Here is a 19,452-nt window from a genome sequence, read left to right on the forward strand (position 1 = left end):
ATTTAAAGTAACTTTTAAAGAATCTAAGAAATACTCATAGAATTGCACAGATTTTTCTGATGGTTTTTTTGCTGCACTCCTAGAGATTTTTGTGATACTTTCTAAAATCATTGCAAATGCTTTTTATTGTCAGTGGAATTGGTGTCAGGGATAAGAAAATTCTATTTTCAGATCAAGCAGAACTTGTACAAAATCTGAAAAAATAATTTCTTATTTTCATATCATATCGGTTTTATTTTTTGAAGGAGGAGCCTTAGGTTATATTCTGGCAAAAGATCTGAGATTGAGAAGAGCTTCTTACTCAGAAAGGTAGAAGTGCTTTGGCAATGATCATGATGTTTTTCTTTATGAACAAGACTGATACTTCTGGCCCAGTTAGTGCTGTGTTTTACTTGACTTGTTTCTCCAGCAGATATTTTTTGCTCGTTGTCTTGCATGCTCCCACTCGGCCCCTCTTATGACCCAATATGCAACATTCAGGCTAAAAACTGTAGATGTGAAGCAAACAAAACTAACTGGTCTGTAGTGGATCGAACCCACAGCTTTTGACATCATTAGCACCATGTCCTAATCAACTCAACTAATGCCTCGCTTGAGCAAGGATTTCGCAATTTTAAAGTTAGAAGGGATCTGGTAAGCATAGTGAACTATCTGGAATAAAGGTAATAAGCTGAAGTGGTGGGTGAATGTAAGTGTTCAGCTTAAAATAATTGTTACTTCTGACTTCCACAAAATTAGGAGGATTTCTTTTGTGTGATGTTCATAGGATAATATTTTTAAGAAAAGGTCAGTTTTTAAGTTTTTCAATGAATTATTAGGAAAAATTTTTAACAAGAGCTAAATTAACTCTTGTTAATTTAATTTTAACTAGACATTGAGCTACTTTCACTAGACATACCAGGACAGCAGTAGAAGAAAGTGAACTAGGTGGATGAGACTATAGCTTACAGCACAATTATATTTGCCTGGGGCCCCGTCCCTATGAAAAGCAGCACGGTGTATTTCCTTAGGTAATGTACTTAACGGGTCTCTTAATCTGGGCGATTACAATAATAGAATCAACCTCATAGGTTCATCATAAGGATTTAATTGGTTAATGTAGTTGAAGCTCTTAGAACAGTTGCCTAGCACAGTGTATACGACACATGTGTATGTTATGTGCATATGTATGTTAAAAACATAAGAATGCTGGCATTAAGATAACTAGGAGCTACTTTGATGAGGGATTCTTTTTTGAGGGGTAAACCTGTTTACATTCACGGATGCTCATAGTCGTGACCCTGTCTAGTGTATCAATGCCTGGATGCCTTTGGAAGTTCTGAGATCCTCTGGTATAATACTCACCTGGGACCATTTTACCACTAATAGGCCTCTCAACAAAAGAGAATTCTTTGGGAAAAAATAAAGAACTCGAGAGCAGTGGTTTTTCCACTTTTTCCCAAGTAGTTTTAACATCCCATGAAGTATCTCTGGTGACTTGTTGAAAACATAGTTACTGTCTCATTCATTCACCAAGAGTTACTGTATGCCCACCATTGGCACTGGACAGAATGGGACAAAATAGGGATAACAAAGACAAAGATGAAGAAAACATAGTTCCTTTGTCTGGAACTCACAGTCTGAATCATTTTTGTACCTCTAGAATCCATACCAGGAAAACCCCAGGGCTTTGAATGACAGAGCATCAGAAAATAGCATGTCCTTAAGGGTGTGCATCCTTGCAGTTGTAAGGCCACACATCAGTTAATATTATTTTTGCCAAGCCATTTCAAACTTAGCTAGGATAGGAGGACGGAAACTCATTGGTTGAAAGTGTTAAAATTACAGATTTTAATGACTCATCTGTTACCAGAGACAATTGAGTTTGCTTTACTTATATTTATATGTTCTAGTTTCTACTATTAATAGCATTTTTTAATAGTTTTAAATTGCTAGTTTGTTATTTTGATGACCTCTTTTTACTCTTCTTATCACCCTGGTTTTTCTGTTTATGTATAGTTCTGGTGAAAATGAATTAGAAAGGGAGATTGAGATTGGATAACTCAGCTTCCTAGTGTATGTTTTCTCTTCTCTTGAAGTGATGATGTGTTGCTTTTTTTATAGGACTGAATTGCAACTGCAGAGGCAACAAGTGACCCTTTTAAGATGCTTGTGGGGCTGCACAGAATGAAGAGGGAAACTGGGGAAAACAATGAAGTAAGGAAAAAGTATGTTTCCCAGGCAAATAGCGTGCTTCTGAATATTAACAAGCTTCTTGCAACATCAATTACCATAACTTTGTCATGTCTAAGTCTTTATAGCCATTCTTAGTCTTTGTATTGCTGTTAAACATTATTTTCTCTTCCTTTGGTTTTTATTGCTGAACTCTTTGATCAAATGATTCTTTTTGAGATTAATCAAAATCTGTATTGAATCTATAACTTAGGTGATTTCTTAGATCATTTGATAGGGATCTGTTATAACTTAGGTTGACCACTGGGTATCATGAAAATAGAGTAGTGTGTTGTGTCTCTGTGATATGCAGATTGAGTCAAAGTGTTAGCTTTTAGTCTGAACATAAAACTTACATTTGTGTTTTATTAAACAACTGACTTAAGAAACTATAAAACTAGTTTGAATACAAATTATCCAAGTCATATTCTCAGGCTACAGTATGTATTACACCGCACACATCTCTGGAATCTCTGGAATAGTTTTTTTTTTTTTTTTTTTAATGCTAAACAATACAGAAGACAAAGCAAACTAGCAAATAATCAATATAAATGGACATAGCCTTCATTTGATGAAATAGACATGCCCTAGTAAGCTTTTTAAAGAAAGCAAATCTTTTATATTATTTTCCATTATAAATTTAAGAACCTTTCTCCAATATGCTGAATAGAAATTTTTGTAAAGAGAGAGAAGGAAATGGAGGCAGTTATCCATGACATATGATGCTAGATATTCTGTACCACAACATCCTTAGACAACTCCATGGCAACATCACTCCTCCACAAGCCTGGGGACCACCAGCCCATGGGAATATTCCCATAATTGTAACTGCTGGGACTTTCTGCCTTGTGATGGGAGTCTTCCTTGTGCTTTAGTAATGGATTGTAGCAGGGCTATTCTTGGATATATGATATATTCCAGCTTGATCATTCTTTGATTTAGAGTCTTAAAGTTGAGTAAAACTATTTATTGGCTTTATTTACTTATTTATTTTTTTATGGACAGGGTCTTGCTCTGTCAGCCAAGCTGGAGTTCAGTGGCATGATCATAGCTCATTGTAACCTCGAACTCCTGCCCCCAAGTGATCCTCCTGCTTCAGCCTCCTCAGCAGCTGGGACTACAGATGTGTGCTGCTATGCCCAGCTAATTTTTCTATTTTTTTGTAGAAACAAGGTCTTGCTGTGTTGCCCAGGCTGGTCTCAAACTCCTGGCCTTAAGTGATCCTCCTGCCTCAGCCTCCGAAAGTGCTGGGATTACAGGCATGAGCCATCATGCCTATCCATGGCTGTATGTATCAATTCTTTAAGCCAAAAATGTCATAAGACAAGTTTCTTGCGCACACATTTTCTAGTGCTCACCCTCACACTGACTCTGCTTCATCACCTTGCTCTCCTGGCTGTGCTTCCGTCAACCCAGAAATGTTCCTGCTTCAGGGCCATTGTCCTTATTCCCTCTGCCTAGAACCTTCTCCTCCCAGATAGCCACGTGGCTCCTGCCTTCCTCCTCCTCCCAGTTTCTTCTCCAAAGTTACCTTCTTAAGGATGCCTTCCAGGGCACCCTCAGTTGAAAAAGGCACCTTAAGATATCCTGGAATTACCCTGAGTACTATACATATACTTGTTTGATTGGCTGTCTCCCGGCCCTCCCTCCACACCCACACATCTTCCCTGCCTGAACTCCCCGAGGACAAGAACTTTATCTCCAGGCTCTAAAACAGTGCTGGAGAGTGGATGTTCAGTAAGTATTTGTTGAATGAATAAACGAAACATGGTTGTGTTAGGAGGATGTAGTAGATTTGGAGATCATGTGATTAGACTGAAAATGATTAACAAGGGGCCAGGCTTGTTGGTTCAGGCCTATAATCCTAGTACTCTGGGAGGCTGAGGGAGGAGAATAACTTAAGGTCAGGAGTTCCAATCAGCCTAAGCCAGAGTGAGACCCTATCTCTACTAAAAATAGAATAATGAGCCTGGCATAGCTGCATGTGCCTGTAATCCCAGCTACTCAGGAGGCTGAGGCAGGAGGATCACTTGAACCTAGGAGTTTGAGGTTGCAGTGAGCTGTGATGACACCACTGCACTGTAGCCCAGGCAACAGAGTGAGTGAGATCCTTTCTCAAAAAAAAAATAAATAAATAAATAAAAAATAAAGAAAAGAAAGAAAAAGAAAAAAAAGAAAATGATTAACAGGGAAAATGTTGTAGAAGAAGTATCTTAAACTACATATTAAAAATCTGATAAACAACAGGGTTTAAAAACCATTGTCAAAAATCTCCCTTTGATCTAGAAGGTGATTTAAGCTACTTCAGGAACATAAGTGTCAGAGCAGATATTTATATTTAAAAAACAGACATAAAATATTACTTAAACAGAAATGTCTAGTAAAAGATTGTAGATGGTAAAAGATTGGGAGGTAAGCAACAGAGTTAGAGTGGTTCAGATGGGAGGTGACTTGAAAGAGAAATCCCATGGTCAGGGTAGAGGGTGACAGGTGGGCTAGAGCAGTGCCTGTGGGGTCAGGAAACGGGTAGCATGGGGACATTATCTGTGGTTGCAGTGGGGGGAAGTTAATGGTAAGGGCAAGGCCAAATTGGAGTCACCAGGAATTTTCGTTGGTGTCACTCTCTGCACCTACTACCCAGCAACGCTGAACCATCTTGTCTAGCTCCAGCTTACCTCATTTCTCCCATTCCACTCCAACCTATGAAGTATGATGTTTTGTTTATTCTACACATCATGCTTTTTCCATTTTACCTTTGAGATCTTTGAAACTTAATCTCTTACTTTTAGAGGCACATGCCATTTGATTCATCAATTGCATTTCTAGGAATTTATCTCACATATGACCTCATACATGTATGCAGGTACTCCTGTATCACCTCAGCCTCTATTAAATCTTCGTGCATGCTTCCTACCTCAGTAGAACTTGGACAGAGAATAATTATCTCTCACTGCCATTATTCTGTTGTGGCCATATGTCCTGTCCCTCTCTGCTGGCTCCTGTGTTGACTGCCTGCCTCTTTACCTAAACTGCAGTGGACTGGAGACATTTGCATAGGAACTATGTCTCCTCTCAGGTTTTTTCTTAAGAACTTCTGTGTCTTACAGGAGTCTTTCTTTTCTCCTTTCCAAGTATCATGAATGGGTATACTTTTTGCATTGCATTTTTTAGATATTTAGATAATTAACTACATAGTAGTGGATATCTCTACTTGGCTTCACATTAAAATGACTTCAGAAGCTTTATAAAGTATTAATGCCTGGTCCCACCCTCGAGATTCTGAGGCAATTTTATGAGGTGAGGAGTGGGTATCAACATTTAAAAAGCTGCCTGATGATATTCGTGTGTGCTCAAGTTTGAGGAGCAGGAATACTGTTGATTTTTCTATATTGGTGATGACTTTGGTCACTTTAAACTCACCATGACCATTTAAGTGATTCCTTTGGGTTTTATAAGTATGAAATGGTGTTATATATAAAAATATTTTGTCTCTGCCTGTACTGTATTTGTAACTCCCATTTGTTTTTATGTTTCTTTGTATTGGAAGGAACTTCTGATACTATATTAATTAACAGTGATGATAAAATGCTTCTTCATTTTGTGCCTATTTTTAATGATTGTGAAGCTTGTTTTTTCCCTTGAAGTGTAATATTGACACTTTGTTTTACATAGATATTCTAATCAGGGTAAGAAAGTATACCTTATTAGTTTTAGAATTTTTAAATTAAGAATAGTTGTTAGATTTTAACAAATGAATTACTTGGTATCTGTTGACATGACACAATTAAGAAATTTAATCTAGTCCTAGATTCTATTTACTATTATTTTCTTTTAAATTTTTGAGGATGAATTTTGAGTGAGCTTTGTCTATAGTTTTCTCTTATTGCATTTTCTTTAGCCAGTTTTGGGGTCAGGCTAATAGAGTAAACCAGATAACCTATATATTGACCTATTTAAGGCATGATCTCTATAACATGTGAGTTATTTGTTTCTGGAGAGTTTGAAAAGATTCACTAATAAGCCATCAGAAGCTAACTGCTTTTTGGAGTTATAGTTATTTGAGTTTTTAAAAGACGTTGGTCTAGTTAGGTATTTTAATTTTGCCAGTGTTAGAATTTTGCATTTTTAATAGAAAATCCACATAGTTTTATCCGAATTTATTAACACATGTAATGTTTTCTTAAAATTTTATTACTTCCTTTTGTGCCCTATTTTTCTAATTTTTTGTGTTTCCTTTTTTATAATTACATTTACCAGTAGTATCACTGTTAGTCTACTAATGGAAACTTTCAGTTGAAAAAATTTTTTTTTTTTTTTTTTTTTTGAGACAGAGTCTCACTTTGTTGCCCTGGCTAGAGTGAGTGCAGTGGCGTCAGCCTAGCTCACAGCAACCTCAAACTCCTGGGCTTAAGCGATCCTACTGCCTCAGCCTCCCAAGTAGCTGGGACTACAGGCATGCGCCACCATGCCCGGCTAATTTTTTCTATATATATTTTTAGTTGTCCAGATAATTTCTATTTTTAGTAGAGACGGGGTCTCGCTCAGGCTGGTCTCGAACTCCTGACCTCAAGCGATCCACCCGCCTCGGCCTCTCAGAGTGCTAGGATTACAGGCGTGAGCCACCGCGCCCAGCCTTCAGTTGAAATTTAAAACTTTTTTTTTTTTTTTTTTGAGACAGAGTCTCACTTTGTTGCCTGGGCTAGAGTGCCATGGCATCTGCCTAGCTCACAGCAACCTCAAACTCCTGGGCTCAAGCAATCCTGCTGCCTCAGCTTCCCAAGTAGCTGGGACTACAGGCATGTGCCACCATGCCCGGCTAATTTTTTCTCTCTATATATATTTTTAGCTGTCCAAATCATTTCTTTCTATTTTTTTTTAGTAGAGACAGGGTCTCACTCTTGCTCAGGCTGGTCTTGAACTTCTGACCTTGAGCAATCCTCCCATCTCGGCCTCCCAGAGTGCTAGGATTACAGGCGTGAGCCACCGTGCCGGGTCTAAAACTTTAAAAAATACAAAAAGACAGAGTAAAAAGTCACTTTCCCATTTACTCCTGTTCCTGGGGCAAACAGTTCCCCTCTCATAGGCAGCAACTCCTGCCAGTTTTTTATGAATCCTTGCAAAGTATTTTGGTCTTCACTTTCAAAATATCTAATTTCTTTCTTCTTAAAAAAAGCTCCTCTAAATTCTTTTGTTTGTTTCACAAGATTATTAGTTGTCTAGTTTTAATTTTTGTTTTTTGATAACACTTAAAGCAATACTTGTCTTTTTTCATAATCTATAGATTTCTTGTGTAATAATTTTGTTACTTTTTAAATTTCATTATTATGTCACAGCTTATCTCTCTTTTTTTTTTTTTTTTTTTTTTTTGAGACAGAGTCTCACTCTGTTGCCCGGGCTAGAGTGCCGTGGCGTCAGCCTAGCTATCTCCCCCCATCCCCAGTCATTTTTTTCCTTTCACATTTAGTATTTGTTCTATGCAGTGTATTAATTCTTCTGAGCTTCAGTTTGTTGTTTTGATTCAGTCAATTAGTTAACGATCACTGAGTCCTCACTCTGAGCTGCTGAACCTTGAGCTAGGTGCAGGAGATACAAAGGTAAAGGCAATTCTGTCCCTGCCTTTATGGTCCTCTTTCTGGTTGAGGAGGCGGCATGACGTGCAAATCAACCAACAGTGGCAAAGGACGTGATGTGTCAGGCATATAGTAGATGCAGAGAAGGGAGGGAGTAATGCTTGGTGAGTTGGCACAGGCGTCCTGGGAGCCGAGTGTTACTGTATGTACCAGCAGGGCTTTGTGAGACAGAGGATAGAGGGAGAGAGCAAAAGTCTGAAGGTGCACAGGTGCATCACCCTGTCCTTGGAGAGTGGCTGGAGATGAGACTCGACAAAGGGATGTTGGGGCCAGAAGTGAAGCACCTGAATGCCTGGCCGACAAGTTTCAGTTTGGATCCTGTGGGCTGCACCACAGAGGGCGTAAAATAGGGGCACACCATGCTCTAGTTCATTTTTAGGAAGATATCTCTGTCATGTGAAGCACGGCCTGTAGGGAAGGAGGGCAGTTAAGTGGCTCTGGCAGTTCAGATGAGAGGTGAGGGCAGCTTGGACAAACAAGTAGCAGTCATGATGGAGAAGAGGAGATAAGGCATTTTGAGGCAGAATCTAGAAATACTAGTGCCTGACATGCTGGAGATTGGGAATTAGGGGATTCCTCAGAGGGGTTTTGATTGTTAGTTTAGGAAAGGTGATGATAGGTGGTGAAACTATTGACCAATTTAGGGAGTGGGGTAAAGGCTGTGGAGGGGGCTGCAGAGGCTAATTTGGAGAGAGGCATAGGAGAGTTTATTGTAGGACTTGCTGAATTTAAGAAACCTTCAAGATGTCTAGGAAAACATCTCAGAGCAGTTGGAAACGTGGGTTAGAAACTCAGGTGAGATGTGAGGGCTGGAGATAAAGGTGTGAGACTCACTTGTACCAAGGAGGATACTGAAGCCATAAGAAGTTATAAAATCCCCCCAAGTAGAGCATGTAGGCAGAAAATAAAAGGTCTTAGGATGGGCTTTTGGGCAGTCTTTATGTGCAGGAAATTAAAACATATTGAGCACTGTGATGTGTGTCCAGCATGGGGAGGCTAGAGCTTTTTCGGATGGCTTGCTGTATCTTCTCAGCAGCCCTGTGCATGGAAATTATTCTTACTCTACTTTGTGGGCCAGGAGACTAAGGCTAGTTACAAAGCTAGTGTGATTGCAGACCAGGTTGGAATGCCAACTCCACACTAGAGGAAGAAGTAGAGGAGACGCAGGAAAGTGATATGGAAGAGATGATTTCCTACGAGAGAAATCAGTACTGGCCACTCATTCAGAGATCTGGTAGCATAAGGAGAAGCTAAGCCACTGGCTCTTTCAGTTAGAAAACCGACAGTGATGCCAGCTTGCTCAGTTCCCCCAGAGTATGTGAGTCAGCTCCACTGGAGTTGGGAAGTGAGGGAATGCAGGTTGACGGCAGCTCTTAGAAACAGTTTGGTGGTGGAGGAATGATGAGGCCACCTGGTCTGGGGGGTGGCATAATTTTGGTTTGTTTACAGATGAGAGCTTGAGGTATTTTGATTCGTTCAGCTTTTTTTCTTTGAGGTCTTGTATGTTAGATTGTCTTGTCTCTAGACTTCTGGTACTAAAAAAGAAATCAAAAGTAACTCTGCTGGATTCCCGTTCATGTAATCTAGTTGTTTAATTTGCCTGCTTGGAGTTCTTTTTTTTCTCTTTTCCTCCCTTCTGCACCATTGTTTTCAGATGTTTCCAGGCTATGTCTTAGAGACCCTCTTTGATCGCTAATTAAGTGGGAGACCCTGGGAGCGCCTTCTTCTCTAAAGTCTTTCCATTCTGGAAGTGGTTTTCTTCTGTCGTTTGAATCTTTGGTTCAATTCAGCTTCCTCCAGAACTCTAATTCATAGGTTGTGTTTCCTCCAGATGACAGTTTTCTCGTGCATTTTTTCACAACAGGCAGGTGTGGTGCTAAGCGTATGGGCTCTGGAATCAGGCTGCCTGGGTTCAAATCCTGGCTCTACCAAGTACTAGCCGAGTGACTTTTGGCAAATTATTGGCTTCTTTGTGCCTCAGTTGCCTCATCTGTAAAACTAGAAGCAATAATAGTACCTATTATCAAGGGTTCTGATAGAGTTAAATGAGCTGCTGCTTGTAAAGTGCTTAGAATGAACAGTGTCCAGTATGTGCTGGGTGCTCTACCATTGTTAGTTGCTTGTGTTGTTGTCATTGTTGTTGTGTTCCTGGGGTAATAGTAGGAGAAATGATCTATTCCTCATTGGCATTTGGACCATATAAATAAGTGATAAATTTATAGACTGCAGGAGCCTTACTTGATGAACTAGAAGTAGGCAAATCCTGGGGATCAGTACTATTCCCCTCAAAGTTTCAAGGAATTCAGCAAAGAACAATTTTGGCCCTGGTCCAGATGTGGCATCTGGAGTTGCAGTTGTCCACTGTGTGATCTCACTCTCCCTATGGCAGTGTTCAATTGATATCCCTTAAAAACAGGCCATAAAATTTTTATTTCCACCTTACAGAATAGCTCTTAAAAATTTTTTTTAATTTTTGCTTTTACAGCTGTCCAATCATCTCACCTGCAGAAAACACTTTCCTATGTAATGTATATGCCTATTTCTGTTGTCTTGCTGCATTGTCCAGAACTCTAAAAATATTTGAGATGGCAATACTATCCCCTGTCCCCTTTTTTGACATTTGGCTTACAAGAGATGTACTGTATCATCTTGTCTTACCCATGTGCCTTTTGTTCTTAGTATTTTTATTAGGAATGAATGTTATCAAATGACTTTCTTGCATCATTATGTTTATCTCATTTAACTTTTTGATTTTGTGTCACATTTATCTTAACTATCATTCCATTCTGAGCTAAATCCTTAAATTATTTTTGCCAGTCACTAAAAAGTTTTAAATCTATATTCATTCAGAGTTGTTACCTATAGCAAGGTTTTTTTTTTTTTAACTTTTTTTTTATCTTATTGGGGTTTTTAAAGTAACATACTCTTTTTAAAAAGTTCAAATAATATGTTTGTAGACTAAATAAAGAATAAAACTCACCTGATAATCCTCTTTGCACAGGGTATTGTTGAGTTTATTGTGAAACTTTTCAGATTTTTTTGTATGTATTCACATATATGTAGGGGTATCTCTCTCTCTCGCTCTTGCTCTCTCTCTCTCTCCCTCTCCCCCTCCCCCCTCCTCTCCCCCTCCCCTTCTGCTTTCCCCCTCCCTGCTCCCGTCCCTCCCTTATCTTACCAAAAATGGAATCATACAATGTCCTGAAACTTTGTTTTTCATTTAATACTATATCATTGGGCATCTTTCTATGTCCATGTATATATATCTACTTCGTTTTTTATAATACCTATAGGGTATTGCATAATGTTGAATGGTCATAATTTATTTAGCCAGCCAGTCCTTTGTTGGATGGATGCTTAAATTTTTTGCTAACACCACATGAAACATCTTGGCATATGTTTGTATGTAGAATATGTAGTATTCTATAGGATAGATTACTAGAAACTGAATTGTCAATCAAGGGTTGTAAATAGAATGTGGTTTTCTAACCTAGTCTGTGAGCCCCTATAGTTGTATGCAAAATGGGTTGTGTATCACCTATTGTGCATTTTCCTAGAATGAGAGTCTATATACCTAGACTCACAAAGAAGTCACTGGCTCAAAAAGGAAATAATTACCAGCACACAAAATTAAGTAACTTGCCTGAGGTGGTATCTGACTCCAGTGATATTAAAAAAGGAAAAAATGGATGGAATATACGTCAAACTATCTATAAGTGCTGATCTCTAAAGGTGGGGTTATGAGAGCTCCACAATGACTTTTTTTTTTTTTTACAATGAAGATGTGTTATTTTTATAAGCAGAAGAAAAGTAAAACTCACTGAACAAACAAAAATTAGTAATAACAGTGCTTGCATGACAAAAATAGTAAGGGGAAATCATATCAACTGATCTTTTGGGGTTGTTAAGGAGAGTGAGCAGGTTTCTGAATGAAGGAGCCAGTAGTCCTTTAAGAGACCTTTGAAAGAATTTGTGTAGTCTCAAATAAACTACCTTAACATGTTTATTAACTATAAAGGAAAGGTAGTAACTTTATAGTGGAGAAACCCAGCAGAAGCCACCTTAACCAAGTGACCAGGACCACATCACCAGCAATAAGACCTATCGACATCATGAGCCCCATGATACGGTGCACTGAGAACATGTTACTTCAGTGGTACTTTTGCCAAAAATGCATAATCTCAGTGTTATTGTGAGAAAAGATCAGGCAAATCCAAATCAAGTGACAGTCAACAAAATTACTGATTAATACTCTTAGAAAGTGTCAAGGACATGAATGACACGGAAAGACTGAGGAGAAATAACAACTAAATACAATAGGGATTCGGAATAGGATTCTGGAACAGAAGAAGGACGTTGGTAGAAAAAACTGGTACACTTTAAGTAAGGTCTTTGGCTTAGTTAATAGTATTGTACCAAAGTTAATGTCCTGGTTCTGTTAGATATACTGTAGTTATATAAGATGCTAACATTGGGGGAAGCTGGGGCTGGGATATATGGAAACTGTACTATTTTTGCAACTTTTGTATAACTCTAGAATTAGCTCAAAATTAAAAAAAAATTTTTTTAAAGAAACCTTGACAAGATTCCTAACAGAAGTTTTCTATTTTCTCTCTAATCTCATTTTTCTTTTAAATAAAGAGCCATCATTGGGTTAGAGAAACTGGCTCAAGAATATGAAAGACAGCTTAGGGTTAAATACTCTGCCCTGAGTGGGTAAATGTTGATGACCGTCTAAGCATTGCCTCTAGGTTCATTTTCCAGTATGTTTAATTTCTTAGACATTTAGAAAAGGTACAATAGTGAAAAGCCATGCTGATGGGAGATTTTCTTGAAAATTTATGAGGCCAAGTAAGCAAAAAACTAGTCAATGGAAGATACTACACTTAAGGGAAAAAAGGAAAAAAATACAAACCAGACTTATACATAGTCATGGGTCCCAAGATATCACTTAGTACCCTGGAGTTCTCTGAGGATATTGCTTCAATATTTGCTGTTGAGGCTAAAATAGCCTGAAAATTGGTGCACATCCATGTGGAGGTGACCAGACCCAAGCAATCTTCTGTAGGAATATGTAGATGAAGGTCTCTCATTTGTCATTAGGAAGCAACCAACCTAAAGCACTATACACAGAAAAATGTTAAAAGCTAGGGACTTGTAACATGTTTAGGCCAGGCACAGTGGCTCTTCCCTATAATCTCAGCACTTTGGGAGGCTGAAGCAGGAGGATTGCTTGAGGCCAGGAATTTGAGATTGGCCTGGGCAACATAGCGAGACCCTACAAAAAAACCTAAAAAATTAGCTGGGTGTGGTGGCACACACCTGTACTCCCAGCTCCTCAGGAGGCTGAGTTGGGAGGATTGAGCTCAGGAATTGGAGGCTGTAGTGAGCTATGATCACACTACTGCACTCCAGCCTGGGTGACAGAGCAAGACCCAAATGTGTGTAGATGAAGAATGGTGCAAAAGGGCAGCAGACTGGGAGTCTGTGAGGAATCTAGGAGGATTTGGAGGATAGGACTCTGTCAGATACCTCTGGCTCTGTCCGCAGGAGGAGAGATGCCATATTGGCCTGGAGAAAACGTTCTGGTTGCAGCAAAGCTGGGCATGCTAGATATAGGTTAAAACTTCCTTAGGAGCCCTAAATTTATTCCTCAGGCAGCAACCTGATTAGGGATTCTGTTTACCAGATGCTCTAATATTAGGAAAGGACCACCCTGGGTAAATGACAGGAATAGTGAGGCTCCTTGGAAGAGTATATCCCCTCTAAAAATGAGGGGAAAAAATCCAGTTTGTCTCCATTGAATTTGATTGGTGTGAAGCCAATTCCACCCCCACCTAATGAAGAATTGAATAATCTCATAGTGAACTAAAAAATTATATTTCTGAACTTGAAAAGCTAGGGACTAGACTTATTCTGTCAATGAGTATTTCGTGAGCAATAATTATGTGCAATGTACTGTATTAGTCTCTGAAAATGCAGCAGTGAGCAAGACAGCTGTGGTCCCTGTCTTCATGGAGCTCACAGCCCATGAGATTGTTTCTGAGCCTGAACCTGCTAACCCACCTGCCTCCCTCAAGATACCTCTGCTAAAAAGGCTCAGTTTACACCCAAATAAAAGTTTGCTTTAAATTTTTTATTAAAATAAAATTTTTAAATAAATCATTACTATTTTAATTTCCAGTAGTGTTGAAAAGACATTTTCATGTTTATTTCATATGTTTAATTTACATAATTTTGAAGCAACATTTAGTGCTTTTAATGGTAAAACCTGCCCCTGTCCTGGCCACTCCCCTCAGGCTGTGTTGTTAAAGACACTTGGTAAAGCTTAGTGGGTTTGCTTAGTAAGTACAGCAATCGGCAATGTTTACCGAGGCACAGTGAGCTCTGAGAGGTGCCGTGTGGCCAGCTGGCAGTATCCAATGGGAGCCAGCTCTTCTCTGTTGCTGCGTGGACACTTCTCCCTTCCTGAAATTAATCTCTTGGGTCAGATTCCAAGTTGTAACCTCAAAGCAGTGAACCAACTAGAGTGGTGCTAACTTACCCGATTCCACAACACTGTTAGTAACCTCTTCCCTGGCCCTTCCTCTGGAGGCTCTGGGCCTTTTTGTTTAGTAGAGATATGTCCTTATGCCTTGACATACAATGGTTATGGTTATAAATTCTTAGTTTTTCTACACAAAGAGTACAGTGGAAAATGATGAAGAGTATTTATTATTTATCAGATAGAAAAATCAAGGGTAAGTTATTGGTTAGCACAATTTGTAAGACTTAGCTCTCCAAACCCAGTAGAGTGTATGAATCAGTAGAGGATAATCATTTTTCCAAGTACTTTTGAAGAACAAAGTCTACATTCATCAGCAGAGCTTTCCACCAGCAGAGCCCGATCCCTCTCCAGCCATCAGTCCTCCAACCCACCCCAAACTATCTTTCATTAAGCTCCAGTAGGCTGTCTGTACCATGTCCTTTCACATTATTAAACTTTTTCTTCCTCTTCTCTGACTTTAAGTCCCAGTTCTTTAAATGCCACCCTCCCCTTCAAGCCTCACTGTTATCAGTCTCTCCCTCAGGTATCCCGAGCCTATTGTAGTGCCTCTCCTGTAGCACACATCCGGCACAGCAGGCTTTGTGATGCCTCTGTTGACATGGCTTTCTCCTCTCTTGGATTATCAACTCTTTGAGGTGCTGGAGACTTAAGCATTCATCTTTACGTCCTCTGAGTACCCAGCATAGTGAACTCGCTAACATTAATTGAGTGTTTACATTGTTGCAACCACTGTCTAAGCACTTTATATATATATAAAGTGTGTCTTTAACATCACAGCCTGAGGGGAGTGGCCAGGACAGGGACAGGTTTTATATTATATATATATATATATATAATTACATTTGTCAAAATAACCCTATGAGAGTACCACTTATCATCCCTGTTTTACAGATGAGGAAACTGAGGCACAGAGCAGTTAATGGTTTTGCCCAAAGGTAGTAAGTGGTGGAGTTAGGATTTGAAGCCAGGCAGTCAGGAGTCAGTGCTTCCAATCACTACCTGATGCTGGCATAATATGCTTGGTGCCCATGCTCTTTACTGTATGCCACAATAGCACAATAACAGCTAACATTTACCAAACATTTACCAACCACCAGCTGTGTGGCAGGCACTGGGCTAAGTGCTATATGTTTATTATCTCACTTAATCCTCACAAAAATCCCACAAGGCACATCTATAAAATGTAAATAATTATGAATATCTCTTGTGAGGATTAATATATTACTCAATTATATTATTATAATATGCTTATTATTCTATAGATGAGGAAACTGAGATACAGAGGGGTTAGGGTTAAGTAACTTGTACCAGGCAATACCACAGTGTGTGCCTAGTAAGTGTTTACAGGTGAATGAGCGCATAGATGAATAACAATAGGGAGAGAGTTTGAGAAGAGAACTAATATGTATCAAGTGCCTTTCATCTTTTTCAGTAGGAAATTTTTTCCCAACATTTTATTATTAAAAATTTCAAACATACTGCAAAGTTAAAAGAATATTACTGTAAGCAACCATATACTCACCACCAAATTTCAACCATGGACATTTTACCGAATGTGCTTCCTATCCCTCTACCCAGTCGTCTGTCCAGAGTATTTTGTGATGCATTCCTCCGTGGTATTTCAGCATGTTTTATCAGTAAGTAGAGGTAATTATTTGTATACAGGTTTTTTTTCCTTTGAGATAAGAATTGTGCATTTCATTGTAGTTAAATTTTAACTGTACGTTTGCCTGCTTTTGACAAATGCACACACGCTAGAACCCAAGCTCTTACCAAGGTATTATCAGTACCCAGGAGGTTACCTCATGTCTCTTCCCAGTCAATGCTCACTGCTACTTCCCAGAGGAGTATTTACTATTTTTATATTGTATATTTATATGCTATCTTGTTCTAAAAGAATTTAAGGTTTAAAAGAATTTGTGGACTCATTTAAGTCTATAAAATACAGCAAGAAAACATTAATGAGAAATGGGGGAAAAAAGAAACTAAGGTAGGAACATTAAGTGGAGCCAGGAGAGTACCAATGATATTCCAAGAACTTTTATAAGTAATATATTACTCCATCCTCATAAGAGGTATGCATAATTATTTCCATTTTATAGATGGAGAGGCTAAAAGTTGTATAGCTAATAAGTAACAGGAACACTTTAACTCCAAAGTCGTGCTTTTTCCACTTTAGCCCAAAAGAGCAAGACAACAGGTAAAATAAAAGCTTATTTTTAAATGTGAATATGGTTTCAAATAATATGTCCTTGAGTATTAATATTTGTAAAATTGTGTTACCTCATCTTTTTGGTAGTTTGGCCATGGGAGATGGCAAGGGTGGGGGCACTAAAATCATCCTGCAGTATTTGTAAAGCATCTTAAGGTCAAGGTTGGCTTTGAGTTATCCTGTATGGCTCTAAAGACAGGATTTCATTTCTTCAGTTAGAGAAAAAGGCAACTCTGAGGACTAGTGATGAGAGTGAGAAGTCTTGAAATGGTCCTATTGCCTATTAAATAGGACCATAGCAACATCAGCAAGGAAGCATCTTATACATGACTCTTGGTAGGAGCTTTTGATTTTGACTTTACTAAAGTTCATTTGTTGTGCTAAGAAGAGTAATGATAATATTTGGTAAAAGAATTATAAATCTCTAATAGGGGACCTTAGAAATCTGCTACCTTCTGCATTCTGTGTTGTCTCCTTTATAATAATAGATTGGATATACAAATAAAGAGTGAGGAAGAATTGAAGATTACTTTGAGATTTCTTACATGAAATGCCAGAAAAGTGTTGGGCCTGTTATATGGTAGGAAGATCATCACAGGGCTCCTGGATAAAGTTAGGGAGATACTATGAAAAAGAAAGGAAGGTGGGCATGTTAAATCGATACCTACTTGGCAGCAGAAAACAGAATAATTTCCTGTTCTGTACTGTAGCCCCCAGCATACTGGGTGATAACCTGTGTTCTACTTTGTTGGGCCAAGAGGGACTAAGACATGTTCACATGCCTTAGTGATGACACTGAGGTGGTGGAGTGAGGAAACACAGTAACCAGCTCAGTGACCAGACCCGTGGAGACCTAGGGCAGTGACTCTGCAAACCATTAGACATGAAGCAGGCATCCAACAGTTCTGCTATGCCGTCTGCACTGTCCCCCCTGCCCCATCTCTCTGCTCCCCCACACCACTTCTCACTTCCTGCCCCCACCCCACACTCCTTGGATCCCATACCCAAACTTTGTGAAGAGAATAGAATGTTTTCTGGTCTTCCAGGCCTTCCACCTTGTGCCTCTAGTCCTCTGGGAGTGGCGGGGGGTGGGGAAGAGGAGTGGACAGCTAATTCACAGTAGAAAGATCTATGTTGATGGTGACCAACAATAATAAAGATTAGTTCCTCCTCCTTAGACAGTGGCAGTTATCTTGAATAGACTTTGAAGAAAAAAATATTGTTTTTTGATTATAAAAGTCATTATTTCTTGTGGTAGGTAATCTGAAAAATGTAGGAAAGCATAATAAAGATAATTGAGATTCCCTCAGTGATATCTGATAGCATTCCTTTTAGGTATTTTTTTTTTAAAGTTCCTACATACAGTTGTAAAGTCATGTTATATGTACATTTTATATCTCACTTTTAGGATATTTATATATTTACTCATGTCTTATAAAATATTCTAAATATTTTTCTGTATCAAAAATTCATGAGCATCATTTTAAGTAGGTACTGATATTCTGTCTACTGTATGGATAGTACCTATTTTTAACTTAACTATTTTGTTAAATTTGAAGTGAGTTTCTTGTCAATAGCATATAGTTGGCTTGTATTAATACTTTTATTTCACTTTGCCAATCTCTGCCTTTTAATTGGTGTATTTAGACCATTTACGTTTAAGGTAATTATTGATGTTTTAGGGCTTTAGGTTGCCATTTTATTATTTGTTTTGTTTCCTGTTTTTTTTTTTTTCTTGCCTTTCTCTGGGTTACTTGAACATTTTGGGGGGGGTTATCTTTTAATAGTGTTTTTGAGTGTATATCTTTGTATCATTTTCTTAGTGGTTGCTCTGGTATTATACATATATGACTTATCAACATTTTACCACTTTGAGTGAAATGTGGAAACCTAACTTTCATCTACATCCTTTCTCCCTTTTAAATATAACTCTTGTCTATGAGTTTTTCAGTCTTAAAATATGATTTATAAAATTCATGAGGAGAAGGATGGACCATTGTACATACTCATATTTCTACTTTTTCTGTTGTCCTTTATTCCTTCCTGATGCTTCAAGATTTCTTCTTTCACCATCTTCATTTTGTTCAAAGAACTTCCTTTAACCATAAAAATGTTGTGCCACGTCTTTCTGACCTCCACAGTTTTATATAAGAAACCTGTTGTCATTTGAATTGGTGTTCCTTTTTAGGTAGAATGTTGTTTTTCTCTGCTTTTGAGAGTTTCTTTTTGTCAGAAATTTTTTTTCAGAAATTTAATTATGATGTATCTTAGTGGATTTCTTTGAGTTTATCCTATTTGGGATTTGTTTAGCTTCTATATCTGTAGGTTTACGTCTTTCACCAAATTTGGGAAATTTTTAGCCATTATCTTTTTGAATACTCTCTCAGTCCCTCCCTCTTTCTTCTCTCCTTCTGGGATTCTGATGATATGAATACTGGATCTTTTTCCTTTTTTTTAGAGACTAGGTCATGTGCTGTTGTTCAGTCTGGAGTGCAGTGGTGTGATCACAGCTCACTGCAACCTTGAACTCCTGAGCTCAAGTGATCCTCCCACCTCAGCCTCCCAAGTAGCTGTGACTACAGGCATGCGCCACTGTGCCTGGCTAATTATTTAATTTTGTAGACACAGGGTCTCACTATGTTGCCCAGGCTGGTTGGATCTTTTGTTATTTTCTCACAAGTGCCTGAGATTCTATTCATTTGTTTTAAGTTCATCTTCTTTCTTTGTTCATATTTGGTAAATTCTATTGACTCATCCTCAAGTTCACTGATTCTGTCCTGTCGTCTCCATCCTACTATTGAGTCCATCTGGCAAGTTTTAAAATTTTCTGTTATCGTATCTTTCAGGTATAT

The 19,452-nt window shown here is 38.5% G+C and overlaps 1 protein-coding gene across 11 annotated transcripts in view; it reads left to right on the forward strand.

The window, feature by feature from the left end:
* The window catches only part of ZHX3 (zinc fingers and homeoboxes 3), a 112,768-nt gene that overhangs the window by 45,872 nt on the left and 47,444 nt on the right, over positions 1-19,452 (forward strand). For 5 of the 11 annotated variants that reach the window (XM_045529273.1, XM_045529272.1, XM_045529275.1 and 2 more), the window contains exon 2: positions 2,104-2,207. The exons of 2 other annotated variants lie outside the window; for them this stretch is intronic. The gene's annotated coding sequence lies outside the window, so the exon portion shown is untranslated. Of the gene's footprint in view, positions 1-245; positions 310-2,103; positions 2,208-19,452 lie in introns of those variants that run through there. 4 more of the 11 variants (XM_045529279.1, XM_045529270.1, XM_045529271.1 and 1 more) reach the window with 3 other exon arrangements.

Source organism: Lemur catta, chromosome 17, assembly GCF_020740605.2.
Source record: "Lemur catta isolate mLemCat1 chromosome 17, mLemCat1.pri, whole genome shotgun sequence".
Taxonomy (NCBI): Eukaryota; Metazoa; Chordata; class Mammalia; order Primates; family Lemuridae; genus Lemur; species Lemur catta.